This window comes from Dipteris shenzhenensis, chromosome 32 (assembly GCF_047967505.1).
Source record: "Dipteris shenzhenensis isolate YYH24624 ecotype China chromosome 32, Dip_SZ_1.0, whole genome shotgun sequence".
Taxonomy (NCBI): domain Eukaryota; kingdom Viridiplantae; phylum Streptophyta; class Polypodiopsida; order Gleicheniales; family Dipteridaceae; genus Dipteris; species Dipteris shenzhenensis.
Window position 1 is genome coordinate 12,094,176 of NC_141627.1, and position 12,904 is coordinate 12,107,079.

Sequence of the window (12,904 nt, forward strand, 5' to 3'; positions counted from 1 at the left end):
TGTTGGGCTAGCTAGTGTGCTAGACCAAGTACTTTGTTGCGATGTTCCAAACTTTCCTTGAAGTAGCTTCCTAGCTTTTGGCTGGCTGCTCCAGCAGGTTTTTTAGATCTTTGCTGCCCCCATAGCCTTCTGTGATGTGTGTATAGGCTCTACATCTCAAGAGTACATGCTGTTCAATTTCCGCCTCTACTGTAGTGCAGATTTTGCAGATTCTTCTCTCTTTGGGGATCATGGGTCTGACCCATCTACCCCTCTCTACCTCGAGATCATGTGAACTAGTTCTGATTTTGCAAGTTAGATACCTTTTATATGTTGAAATGTCTTCCCCGAGGTATTTCTGCATCCCATAACTGTCCATTGAGTTAATTTCTGCTTTTTTGTTCCCAGGTTTTGCCAAAGTTTAATATTTTCTGTGTCACAATCTCCCTTTTTTTTTTTTTTTCCCCCAAGAAAATAACTTCATTAAGTATGATTCATGAATGAAAACCGCGAGAGCAAGCTCAAATGCGGGAGTATATCATGCAATGCATGAGGAAAAAACAGCTCAAAGTGAGCTAATTAAGAACCAAGGCGGAGGCTGAAAATGCCATCTCAACCCTGAAGGAAAGTCAGAGAAGAAAGGAGATCCCCTCCAAAGTTCAAACTCTGAAAAAAGTAACTCTCTTGGCAGTGGTTGCTCTGGAGGATCCCTGCATGCTCGCCCAAATGGCCATCAGAGTGTGTACTGTGTCAGTCCAAATACTGGCCATAGTCTGGGAAGGGTGAACCTGGATACCCTCCATCGCCTCTGTACACCTGGCATTCCAAATATGCCAAGCTGCAATGCTAGCCAAAATCTCCCAAGACGTGTCTACTGAGGCACGAGTAGCTCTAAAAGGAGTGTGGGGAACATCCTGGAGGGAACAAGACTCCACTGAATGTCGCCATACAATGAAAGCTGGATCTGGATCATGTCCCTCGGAAAACACCTGTGGACCAGTAAGAGATAACCAAGCCACTAAACCCTAGGTCATGTAGAAAGATGCTGTATGAAAGATGCTGAAAATCCTAGCAATACCTTTCCAAATCATCCTTGCCTGTTTGTACTCTCAAAGGCAATGCTGTACTGACTCAGCTGCCATGTGACAACGAGGACAAATAGGGTCAGCCCCGAACCTGGATATCCACAGGTTCACTGCAATCCCTCCATGAATAGAAAGTCAAAAGAAAAGAGTGATCTTTCTATTCATGAGGGATTTCCAGAGCCTACGCCAAAAGTTCTTCCGCACAGGTGCGGAAATCTGAAAACTATCCCAATGTGGTGCTCTGGAGGGCTTCCAATCTCTATTGCTGAGCTGAAATCTCTGGGCATTTCTAACTGTATAGTGAAAGAAGGAAAAGCTCTTCTCTCAGTGCCCCTCATCAATCTATTCCCACTCCCCTGGGTCCCACTGCAAGAACCTAATAGGGGAACCACCATACAGCCGGAGTCTCCAAGACCCCAGCGCAAGGAGAATAGGATCAGGGTCAAGATACCACTGTGAATCCTTGCCCCACTCCATGAATCTTGCAATTCTGACAGGCTGAAATGCAACCTGCAAAAGAATATCATCAGAAGGTCTGTAAGTCTGCCTCCCGACTGAATATCAAAGACAAGGGTATCCTCATGTGCATCTTGCAATGCAATGAACTGTAGTGGAATGCCTGTCCCTGAGAACGCTCCCCACTAGGTGGACTTTGTAAGCAGCATGTGATTTGTGTCAATCACTCGAGCGGAATGGCTGTCTGTATTTGCTGTATCCTGAGTGCACTCCCTCTGAGATGGCCAATTGCTAAAAGTCTCTGATTCTTTGGAAGTCTCATAAAGGCCTGCCAAGTGCCTATAGTAGAGGCAGGTCCCCTCTCCCCAACAAGATAATTGGTCTCCACTTAGACACTACATTCCTGCAACCTCCTTTCGGAATGAAATGAATAAGGCCCATCGTAGTGAGTCTGGCATCTCACACGAGTCCCATATACCCTGCAGGGCTAAGGTAATATGATCCCCAATCTGATACCAAAAATTAATAAAACATAAGGGGGTAAGTCCATCTGAACTAGGACACTTGTCCTTGTGAAGGGCGGGAAAAGCAGTCCTGAACTCTACATTGGTGAAGGGTGCATCAAGTGAAACAGTCATATCCCTTGTCACCAACCCAGGTAAGTGTCACCAAATAACCACTCTAGCATCATCTATGGCCTAAGTGTGTGGATTTACTGTAAGAAGGAAGGCATAACCACTACTGTCTGGAATTGGGTGCATAAATGTTTAAGAGACCAACCTTATGCCCATCAATCAAAAGTATAATCCACTAAGCTCTGGAAGGGACTATGATCCCATGTCCAATCACCAAGGGTAGTATAGAATAAGAAACATAAATGCAAGTACCTCCCCTGGTGCCCAAGGCAGGTGACAAAAAACTATGGCCTGAAAGAAGCTTACCCGACTTGGAACAATCCCTGGCATCCAATTTGTATTCCTGAATCATCAGAATGCCAATGGGACCCCAAGTAACACCTGGACGAAGTTGGTTACGAATCAGCTGCCTGCAGCGGCGGTGAGGTACACCCCCGAGGCTTTGAACGTTCCAACTGACAATCCTCATCTACGAGAGGAGGAGGCCGGATGGAAGATCCTACCCGACCTGGTAGCGGAGAAAGCCCTCTCTTGTGAAAAATTCCTCCTATTAGGAGGAGGGAAGTCAACTGGGGAAAGCACACCCCCCCTGTTGAGGGGGGAACTCTATCCTGGAGATATGCTCCCCAAGCGTGGAGGGTACAAACTCCTTTGCCTCAAACTCAGCCAAGTCTGCCATAACTGAAAATGAAATCCTGCAAAGTGTCTCTGGCGCAGGAGTACGAAGGAGCCCTGCGGAAGGAGGAGTGGAACCAATAACCCCCTTACCTCTGTTAGGTGTAGGCAGACATGGCAACATCTGCCTGACCTTAGCCACAATTCTGTCACCCTCCTCAAGTAAAGCACGGGCCTTTGTAGAAAGGTTCTCCCAAGATGAGCGCTCCTATATCTGAAAAGGGTCAGGAGCAGTCTCATCTGCACATGGAACCAGGACATGGATGTCTCCTGCCTGAAGAGACGGGTCCGCGGCCCCATCAGTAGTAGCTTGAGGTACTGGCTCACCAACTTTGACAGGAACCCAACGGGCGACGACCGAAGCAGGACGTGCTGGCTGTCTTGTCGGTGCTGTAGAAGTTCAGGACGAGAGGTTGATGGTCTTGGCTATGAAGTCGAAGGTCTAGCAACGTGTGAGGCGGTAGGAATTGGTCGTGAAGGAGGTCCAGGTCGGGTGAGGCTATGAGGTGCACCCGTGGATCTTTGTGGTCTTTTCTTTTTCCTTAGGTAATCTGTGGCAAAGTGTCCAAGGGTCCTGCAAATCCTACACTGATCCTGTCTCGTTTCAATCTCGACTCTCTGTCTGAAGAAGGAGCCATCTGGACGCTGAAGCATAATGTGGTCATCCGAGATGTTAGGGTCAGAGACAATGACCCTAACACGCGGTACCCCATCGGACCTGACTGCCTCTCTTGTTGAAGTAGGCATCTCAGGGAGAGGGGGGATCTTAGTAAGCACTCCAAAGGCGGGTCCAATGGAATGTAGCAGTCGATGGTACACTTGAGGAAGGCTTGGAAATCTGATGAAGAGTCCGGCTGTCTTCGTCGACAGGATCAAACCCCAAAGAAAAAGGGGTCAAAAAAATCCTCCTAGAGCCCAGTGCTAACGGGCTAGCCTACAGCATTGTACGAGCTACCTCTGAGGAGTAAAAAACAATCTGGAAGAAACCTCGCCCAAGGAGACGAACATCTGTAAGGTGCCCTGCGAGGTCTCCAGGTAGAGTGGTGAGCATCCGGAAGGGTGGGACCCATGGATGCGAGCAAGGAGCGATGTCGAGCTCTCCTACTGAGTATCTTTTTTGAGCTGCTGCAACTCGTCTTTTGAGAAAACAACTGTTTTCGCAGCCGGTGGGAGTGGACGGAGATTGGCTGAAGGGAGCCATCGCCAATCGAGGTGGGTGAGGCTGACTCGAACACGAAAAGGTTCCTTCTGCACTAAGCTGCCCGGGAGAGGAGGAGGAGGAAGGTGAGCTGAGGAGGAGGAGGGGCTGAGGAGGAAAGGGAGGAGGGAGAGGATGAGGAAGAGGATGAGGAGGAGGGAGGAGGCGGAGAAGGGGTAGGCAGAGAGGAGGGAGGAGGAGTAGAGGGGGAGGGAGGAGGGGCTGAGGCGAGGGTAGAAGGGGCGGGGTAGAAGGGACCGGGGGGGAGGTAGAGGAGGCGGGGGGGGGAGGGTAGAGGAGGCGGGGGAAGGGCTGAGGCGGGTGGAGGGAGGGAAGAGGAAGGGGTAGAGGAGGCGGGGGAAGGGCTGAGGCGGGGGTAGGGAGCGGGAATAGGTAGGGATAGAGGAGGCGGGGGAGAGGGCTGAGGCGAAGGGTAGGGAGCGGGGGAGAGGAGGGGGCGGGGAAGGGGCCGGGGTAGGAGAGAGTAGGGAGTGGGGAAGAGGAAGCGGGGAGGGGGAGGCCTAAGGGAACGGAGGAGGGGGGAGGCGGGCTGAGGGGGCGGAGGAGGGGGAGTGGGCTGAGAGGGCATGATGGGGGGGCAGGCTGAGAGGGGAGGGGGCGGGCTGAGAGGGAGACGGAGAGAGGGCGAGGGAGGGGGAGGGAGGGAGGGGCTGAGGGAGAGGGGGCAGCAAAGGTCAGGGAGGAGCAGCAGCTCAGTCACCTCTTAAAAACCAAATTTGTACCAAGCCCGCAAAGGAGTTTATTGAAACAAAAGCATCAAGGAAATGGAGAGATCTTAATCCTGTTGCCAAATGATTTAAGAAAAGAACTCTTTGTCATGAAGAAGTCTTTTGTAGCAGTAGTTGAGCCTTGAATCTAGGTGATTCAGCCAAGACCTCTGCCCTTCAATTCTGCACTCTAGCTCACAATCATTCTGTAATAACCAATAGACCTACTTTCCAGCTGCTAATTTCAACCAAAATACAGATTGTGAGTTTCTGTATTTCCAATAGAGGGTTAAGGCTTTATGACATAAATCTCCTTTTTTTCACATGCATATTTGGGTATATCAGGAACTGTTACACCCCATGACTCCATCCACTTCATCCGCTCTCTGTGCCAGCCCATTGTATGTGTAGCTTCCATCGCCTTGTGTGGTATCCTACTGGCGTCCATCTTCTCTACTTTGTTGAGGTAAGCCATGAATTGAGACAATGCTTCCCCTTCCAGAGGTATCATCCCTGTTTCAGCCAGTATGATGGGGTAGGGTATCTGTGCCTTAACTCCTAACTCCCCTATCAGGAAACATTTATGTATCGTTTCTATTCTTTCCCAGTATATCCTAGACAACCCGGGTGCCCAAGTGGGATACCCATAGAGGATGACTGTCTGCATAAGCATGGTGTACAGAAACTTTCTCATTTCCCATTTCTACAGATGCGCCTTCCTGCATTTATTTTGGAAGCTATATAGAGTTTTCAAACCTTCCAGAATCCTTCTTTCCACGCATGCATTCCATTTGTAATTGTTTGTGAAAACTAGTCCTAAATATTTATATGAGTTGACTGTTTCCAGGGGCTCCCCTCCAAATGTGGCATCTACTTGTTTGTTGCGAGTCCTGATGACCATTACCTTTGTCTTATCTATATTGACCTGCATCCTCAAGTGTTTGCGGAAATCTCTCAGTGCTTCCAACTGTGCTTGCAGGCTCTCCTTGTTCTTTGCAAAGAATACTACATCATCTGCATAGATAAGCATTAATAAAGCATACCCTGCAATCTGAACCCCTTCGTTGCTGTGTATTCTCATCCACTCTTTCCAACTCATTGATAAAAAGGCCAAAGAGTGTCGGTGAGAGGGGGCAGCATTTTTTACCAATGTCGCTTCTTATTATAGCTTTCCCTTTGGAGCACGGCCCACCCACTAGTTGCTGTGCCAACTCAGCTAGTACCTTCTCATAGAGTCAGTATGTAGCTTCTCTGAGTTCTTGAGGAACTTTGATCTTTTCCAGTCTTTCCCATAGCCTCTTACGTGGCACTGTGTTGAAGGCTTTCTTAAAATCTATGAAACTGCAGTATATAGCCCCTTTCATACTTTGAATCCCTCAGTTGCAGCCCTTATGGGAAACCAGATGATCAACCGTTGAGTGCTTGGGACGAAACCCTGCTTGGGATGGTGCCCTCACTCCTTGTTCCTCCACCCATTTGCTGTTTTTTGCTGGAGTATTAGTGCCATATAACTTTGCCTTCCCCTAAATGCATGAGGGGATCTTCTTCAGATATGTTGCTCTTGTTTATGTAGATGGGAGATTGTGGTGGTGCAAAATAACATGCTGCCATTTTGATATTCCTCTCCTTTGCCATTGTATCCAGCCATATGTATTGTTTGTGTGGGTCCTCTTTTACAACCTTTTCTGTTTTTTCCCATGTCATTCTTATGTAGCATGCTATTCCATCAAACCCTCGTCCCCCGATGTTTGTATTTGCATTCCAGATTGATGTTTTTGTGAATCCTTGAATTTCTGGGGATGTGTTTCCCTCGTGCTCTCATGTCGGGATGTAAGTAGATTAGGCTAACTCCTAGCTAGGTAGCGAAGCCATTTTTGTTGAGAAAAGAAAGAAAGAAAGATGTATTAACGTTTGCAACAAGCCTCGCGGGCCTATGAGACAAAGTACAAGCCAAAAAGTAACTCATACAAGCCACAGAGGGCTGAAGCAAAGGGTTCACTAAGACCCTTGCTGAAAGCTAAAGTGCTAAAATGCTAAACTAGTGAATCAAGTGTCCAAATAGTAGAGTAGGAAAAGCAAAATAACAAAGAAAGTATCAGGTGCTCAGAGCTAGCTCTCCTAGTACATGCTCAGGTTCTGTATACCTAGGTAACCTAGTGGCTCTTTGATGAGATGTGAGAAGCTCTCGTATATCTGTCTATTGAGCTGTCTCTCGACATGGAGAGGGCATGGTCTCCTCGATCTCTAGATCCAGTGGGCTACGTCAAGGGTGATACCTCGATCGTGCGTGCTGAGAGAGAGAAAGAAAGAAAGAAAGAAAGAAAGTGTATTATTGTCCACTAGAGGCCAAAATGGGCCCATGGGACATCAAGAACTCTGCATACAAGATAGCACAAAATCAACGTGCCACAAAGAAGAGGCATCGTCGAATATCATCTAAGTGCTACGCAATACAATGCAAGTGAAAGTGAAAGTACATAATGTCAAATCTGAGCCTAAATACAAGAGAGAGAGAGAGAGAGAGAGAGAGAGAGAGAGAGAGAGAGAGAGAGAGAAAGAAAGAAAGAAAGAAAGTGTATTATTGTCCACTAAAGGCCAAAATGGGCCCATGGGACATCAAGAACTCTGCATACAAGATAGCACAAAATCAACGTGCCACAAAGAAGAGGCATCGTCGAATATCATCTAAGTGCTACGCAATACAATGCAAGTGAAAGTGAAAGTACATAATGTCAAATCTGAGCCTAAATACAAAGTAAACTAGATGCAAGGAAACCGCCCCTGGGTGGAAAATGGGGGGATGAGTACAATATGACAATGCAAAGATACAATGCAAAGATACAAGTCCAGGTATCACGGAGTCTGAGAACCAAAATAATACTGGAAATCCCGTCCATCGACTCTGCCTCCTGCTATGAGAGTACAAATTTGAGCAAAGGTGAGGTGAGCGGCTGGTGGGGCGAGATCTGCATGAGTAAGTCTCCTCCGAAAAGCTGCCATCATCCTGGATCGTCTGGAGATGAAGCAGCGAGTACGTCCCCTATGTAACAAGATCCTGCGGCGTCTACAAACCATCTCATATGTACATCCACAGGGTGGAGGCATGTGTCCTGTGTGAGCTCTGACCTCCTCGTGCTCCTCCTGGTCTCTGTCCTCTGGTATAGCGTGTGCCTTAGCTCTATCAGGCTGGGCTCTATCACGCTCCAGTCTGTGTTGATGGTCTCTCAGGTAGTCTCGTCGAAGCATAGTGGCCTCCCTGACATAAAGAGCTAGGCAATGCTGATCCTCGTAGTCCATCACTCGTGAGAGAGGTCCAAAGCCATCCGTGAAGAGACAGTGGAATCTACCTCTGAGCTCATAATATAGCGGGCATCTGCAAATGAAGTGCTCCTCTGAGTCCACCTCTCCCATGGTGCAACAAGGGCAGATCTTGGTCTCTCGGCTTGGTCGCCGTCCATCCTCTGCGTCGCATCCTACCAGCCTCTATCTCGAGCTGATGCGAAGAGACTCTAAGCTGGCCAAGGGCAATTCTCAGTGAGTGGGACATGTGGATACTTGTATAGCCTGGTGGAATGACAAATCCATCCTCTGAGATCCGAAGGAAGTGGTCACGATATGTGGCCATCTTCGTCGGAAGCTGCGTGGGATAAATCCAAGTGCGATACGTATGAAGCTGCAGCAAGTCTGCTCTCGTGACCTGGCTAAGCTCGTGGCGAGTCAACTCGAGATGAGGGGCATCTATGCTGTATCGGAAGGGAGGCAGTCTATCCATGTCTAGTCCAAGAGATGTGAGCCACCTAGTGAGTCTGAAGTACTAGCAGTATCGGGCCCCAGATCGTGCCAACTCCATAGAAGATGCAAGTGCTAACCATGGCAACCGAGCTCTGCCTGCTGCTGAGTCTCCAAACTCCCTAACCCTGTGCAAATACATGACCGACTGAAACGCTGCATCCAATGCAAGGGGAGTAGCTCCAAACTCTGCTAGCATGATCTCGTGCGGAACTGTAGCCTTGGCCCTTATGAGCCGAGAGAACATGATGATCTGTAACCTCTCTACTCGTCTCCAATCTGCAGCACCGAGGTCTCTTGCCCAGAAAGGAGCTGCATACATTGCAGCTGGTCTCACCAATGTATCAAAAAGCAAGGATTTCGTATCGGGATGCTGAAAGTGGGACTGAAAACACTGATGCTCAAGATGAGCCAACGAAGCATACCCTCTACTAATCCTATCTCGTGCTGCATATGTCATGGTGAAGACTGGTCCCCTGAAAATTGCCCCCAAATAAGTGTACTCTCTAACAAGCTCAATGGGCTGTCCGTCATAAGTGAAGCAAAACTCATCCGTGCTGTAAATACGATCAGAGGTGTTGAAAACCATAACCTTGGTCTTGCCAAGGTTTACGGTCAACCCCCTGTCTTGGCAAAACCTGTGGAGTGCCTCAATATGTGCCTGGAGGCCCTGAGCAGTAGAGGAAATGAGAACCACATCGTCCGCATACAGGAGGATAGGAATGGAGGATCCTGAGAGAGTGGAGTCCACACCGCCTGTCATCTGTACAAACATCTCTAGCTCATCAATATATAATCCAAAGAGAGTAGGAGAGAGCGGGCAACCCTGCTTCACCCCAATCGTGGTGCATACCTCCTCTGAGAGCCCCTCACGTGTCCGAACCCGACCAGTGACCCTCTCATACAAAGCCATGATAGCCCACTGTATCTCTCCACTGAAGCCCATCTGGCGAATCCTCTGAAACAATCTGAATTGCGTAACTGTGTCAAATGCCTTCCTGAAGTCCACGAAGCAACAATAAAGCCGTTGCCTTCGTGACTTCGCCTCCTCTACCAGTGCCCTGAGTGTGAAGATGTGGTCAAGTGTCGAATGATCCCTGCGAAATCCAGCCTGCCCTCTGGCTCTGAGTCCTGTCGTCTCGGCATGGTCATTTATACGGCTTTCCAAAACTGATGCATAGATCTTGGCCATAACGTGGCCAATCATGATGGTCCTGTAATTCGACGGCTCCATAGGGTCCCCCAACTTGTGGATAGGTACTATGGTATTGCCTAACCAGGATTGTGGTAGGCCTGTACAAACAGACTCATTGAAGAGAGGGGAAAGAACAAAATGTAAGGCATCAATCCCAGGGATTACATACTCCGCTTGCAATCCATCATGATCCTTAGCTCTCCCGTTCTTCAATCGGTGGACTGCTGCACGGACACTCTCTGGTGTGAAGAGACTAGATGAAGCTGGCCTAGGGGAATGGGATAAATCGATGGCTGGCTAATCTGGAACATCGTATAGAGCTGAAGTATATGCAGACCAGACACGTGGATCTGTGAGGGGGCTCTGAGACTTCGAGCGGAGGAATTTTCTCCAGAATTCCTTGGAGTCACAGCTGAAAAGCAAGCTTCTCAGCTGCTCCTCATTCCGGGCTAGAAATTGGCGTTTCTTGCGCCTAACCAACCACTTGTAGTCTCTCTTGGTTTCGGCAAGGAGGGGAGACTTCTCCTTGGTCTCAAGGTGAAGTTTCTTGCGGAGTTCCTTACACTCCTCGTCATACCAACCGTTGCAAGGAACAAGACCAACCGGTGGGGGACTAGACGAATGACATGTGGCAGGGAACGACATGTGAGCGGCAGAAACGAGTGAAGTATGTACAAGTTCCCACCGGTCCTGCGTGGATGGTAGAGCATCTAATAGATGAGGACGGAGTAGGCGGCTGAGGTTCTGGCTATATACATCATCGAACTGGTGGTCGAAATGAACCTCATAATAGGGTTGGCGGTTGTGATAACGAGGGGGGGTGGGTCATGGGAGACATGAGTTAAAGTAAAGTGGATGAGTGCATGGTCGGCAGAGGGCATGAAGGGGCTAACAGTAAGGCTATGGATGGAAGGGACTAGAGTCGGGGGACCTATGATGTAGTCGATCACACTAGTACCACGCCCAGAAGCAGAAGAGAATGTAGGCATGGAAGACTGTGGCCACCTGGACAAGCCGTTATAAATGACCATACTGTGTGAGGTGAGGAGCTCCAGTAACTGACGTCCCTGATCTGTGGGCTGTATTGTGTAGTCTGATGAAGTCCGATAGAGGCTATCATCGTGAAATGCTGGGAGTATGACCGGATCCTCCATGAAGTCATAAGTGAGGGCCTGTCTGTCTGAGGTCCTCGCGTTGAAGTCTCCTAAAAGGATGACTTCTCCGCGATGTGAAAAATCTGCAATGTCCGCTGAGAGATCCTCAAATATGGACTGGCCTAGTCCAGTGGAAGAATAGATCGACTGCGCCGGGGGGAAGTAGCAAACTGCAATAAAAAGATCTCGCTGAGGGGCTCTGCGGCGGATGCGTACCCACAAGAATCGGGCATGTGAATCCGCTCTCTCCACTGTGATGATCCGATCGAGATGCTCTCTGTACAAAATGGCTACTCCTCCAGATCCTCTCACTCCAAATGTCCGAGTGTGCTGCCTGAAGGCAGATCTCCATGTATACCCTGTCACTCGTGGCAAAGGTCTCTCTGGACTCTCGTGTGTCTCCGTGAAAAAGATGATATCTCTCCCAAAGAATGCCCCCCGTAGATTGCCTGGCTGTGCTGTAAAAGAACCATTGCAGTTCCATACAGCGATGCGTAGACTATCTGACGGGTGGTGTGTCCCATGGGCCCTGTCCCGTCAAGCTGTCGGAGCAGGAGGTGGAGGTGGGGCTATATCTGCTGGTCTGCCATCTTTAAGCACTGTGGGAGCACGCCTCAAGGTGCCTGTGATGAGTCTGCCATCCCGGATTACTGCCCACTTGCCCTGAGCTCGGGCTGCATCTCTCTGAGGCATGAGCGCCTTGCGCTCCTCAACCTGCATCTGAGTTAGATCCTCGTCCATGGAAATCTGTGGGTGGTCTCTGAGTGTCCCTCTCCTCCTGAGGGCAGCTAGACGTGCCTGGGCATCTCTGAATCTGATAATGAGGGGCTGCTCTCTAGTACGATCCCTCCCGACTCTATATGCTCCTACTATGCCATGATCCTGTACTCCCAATGTCTGAGAGACAAAGGTCACACAATGATTATATCATAATTTTCAAAGAGCTCCTGCGAGCCCTCCCTCCCTCCCGCAGCCTCTACCCCCCTAGCTCACCCCCGCCTCGGCCGCCCTCACCCCCTTGCCTCTCCGCCCTCACCCCCTCGTCCTCCGCCTCACCCCCGCCTCGGCCGCCTGCACCCCTCCCCTTGCCTCTCCGCCCTCACCCCCCCGCCCCCCCGCTCACCTCGTCGCCTCGCTGTGCCCTCATCCGCCCTCACCCGCCCTCACCCCCTCGCCTCCCCTCACCCGCCCTCCCCCCCTCGCCTCTCCGCCCTCACCCCCCGCGCCGCTCCGCCTTACCCTGCCCCCCCTCGCTACGCCTCACCCCCCCTCTCGCCTCTCCGCCTCACCCCGCCCCCTCGCTTCGCCCTCCCCACCCCCTCGCTTCGCCCTCCCCACCCCCTCACTTCGCCCGTCCCCCGTCCCCTCGCTACGCCTACCTCCCGTCCCTCCCGTCCTTCCGTCCCGCCCCTTCGTCCCTCCCGTCCTTCCGCCTCCCGCCCTCCCACCCCGTCCCGCCCCATCTCACCCCAGCCGTCCCCCGCCCTCGCCTCCTCACCCCACTCGCCCTCCATCCTCAAACCTTCCCGCCCTCCGCCTCCGCCCTTGCCCGCGCCTCCGCTTCCCCCGTCGATTCACGTCGCCCCGTTTCGCTTCACCCGTCCTCATCACACCCAGGCTCCTCCCCCTGCGTCTATCCCCCCCTTTTTGGGTGGCAGCCTCTTCTTCATCGGAGGTCTCGCAGTTTGTCTTGGCGGTATGGCGGCTCCTCGCCCAGAACTGGAGGCCCAGTCGGACCCTCCCTCTCTAGATGCCTACCGCGTTATCTTGACAGAGCAACAATCGTCTTGGGTTCAGGAGGTTGCCAATGACTTTGCCCTTACCTCTGTCTATGGCAGAGTCATTGGACATTCCCCCTCCAGATCAGCCATCAGGGACTGGCTCCAGTCCACTCTCATGCTAGAGGACGGTCACATTGAGGAGGTGGCCCTTATGGGAAGGGGCATCTTCTGGCTCAAACTCTCCAATGCGAAAGCTGCGAGCAACCTGATTGCTGGTTCCCCCACTTCG

The 12,904-nt window shown here is 50.7% G+C and overlaps 1 protein-coding gene across 1 annotated transcript in view; it reads left to right on the forward strand.

The window, feature by feature from the left end:
• Positions 1 to 12,904, forward strand: part of LOC147880306 (uncharacterized) — a 272,580-nt gene that overhangs the window by 144,808 nt on the left and 114,868 nt on the right.